Source organism: Gadus chalcogrammus, unplaced genomic scaffold (genome assembly GCF_026213295.1).
Source record: "Gadus chalcogrammus isolate NIFS_2021 unplaced genomic scaffold, NIFS_Gcha_1.0 GACHA065, whole genome shotgun sequence".
Lineage (NCBI taxonomy): Eukaryota > Metazoa > Chordata > Actinopteri > Gadiformes > Gadidae > Gadus > Gadus chalcogrammus.
This window is the reverse complement of record NW_026613500.1, coordinates 554555-556193: the sequence shown is the minus strand read 5'-3', so window position 1 is coordinate 556193 and position 1639 is coordinate 554555.

Genomic DNA, 1639 nt, shown 5'->3' with positions numbered 1-1639 from the left:
GGACTAATGGTTGTTGTTACTTCATGAGGTGGATGCATTGGTTTGTCTCGTCGACTAGATGGAGGTAAGTGACCACGGATTACAGTTTATGCGTTAAAGTCTAGGACCCACTCCTAAAGAACAATGAGATACTCCTTGAACACCTAGAGCTTTGACCTTTGACCCTGTCTGTCCGTCTGTCCATCCGTCGGTTTTTTTGTTAAACAATGAGTGAGACGACAAGAATGTGTTTGTGTGTGTGTGTGTGTGTGTGTGTGTGTGTGTGTGTGTGTGTGTGTGTGTGTGTGTGTGTGTGTGTGTGTGTGTGTGTGTGTGTGTGTGTGTGTGTGTGTCCAACTGGAAGAACAAGAGCAAAGTGAAGGAACTGGGAACAATATTGTGTGTGTATATCAGGGGCGGCTGGTGATCAAAAATGTTGATCACACCCCCCCCCTCATAAAAAAAATTGAATATGATAGATTTGATTTCCTGTATTCTGGTGCATTTTGGAGATGGCCACTTTTACCTACTATTCATTCAGATTCATAGCCTACATCCTGACTTGCAGGGCCTGGACAAGCTTACACTGCATATCTACAGACCTACTTCATGGCCATTCCAACAGCCATTGCTATTTGACCCATTGTTGTTATTCTGATATTGAGATAAATCATGATCACTGTCCTATAGTCTCAATGTCTACTTCAAATGCAGTTATTGGAATATGGGACAGTTGCTTCATTTTGTTTATATGCTACAGGTCGAAAGACCAAATTAATATGTAACTTACTTGCTCCTTTTAAGTATAACATTGCTTGGGGAGTCCAATTCCTCCACTGAAAAGGGTGGAAAGTGCTTACAACTCTCTACTAGTTAGCGATCTATCTCTTCTCTACACATAGTTGTGGTGCGCGATTGCTGCTGAGGGAGGTAGCCTATTTGATTGATTCGCTGAATTGTCAAATCATGTGGTGATAACAAAAAAGAAAAGCGATACCATTGGCCTGGGGCGCACTGGTGCGACCCAAAGGCAAATTTTCTTGCGCCAATGAAAAGCTGTCTCTGCTTGATAGACAGCAAGGTTAGCGAGCTTACATTGGCTGTTTCTCAATTCGCGTACTTGTGCGTGCTCGTGTGCTCGTGGACTCGTGAAACGTCATCAGTTGTTGCCCGAGCACTGTTCCAATTCGAAGCACGCATCAAGCGAGTACTGTCGTAAAACCCGGAAGTGTTCTTGATGCGTGCTCGATCTCGCCGTTTCACCGAGCATGCATCGGAGGTGGCTCGTGTGTGCTTGCAATCGCTATAAATCCCAGGATGCATTTCGCACTCGCAGCAGTACGATGGCGGACAATATGGAGAAGACGCACAACTGTAGCTTAAGTTACTCTTAACTTATATATATATTTATATAATATATAATATAATAATAATATAAGATAATATATAAATATATATATATAAAGTCGTGTGTGTTTAGCTTATACACATGACAGGACACGCATATCTTTTCAATTTTTATTCATTCAGAATATTTACATACTATTTGAAAATGAAAGAGGCTGGGATTTTGTTTTATATCATTTGTTTATATTGTTCAGTAGTATATGCCTAAATGAGGCCGTAGCACAGTTAATGGACGAGCAGAGGTGGTGACGTC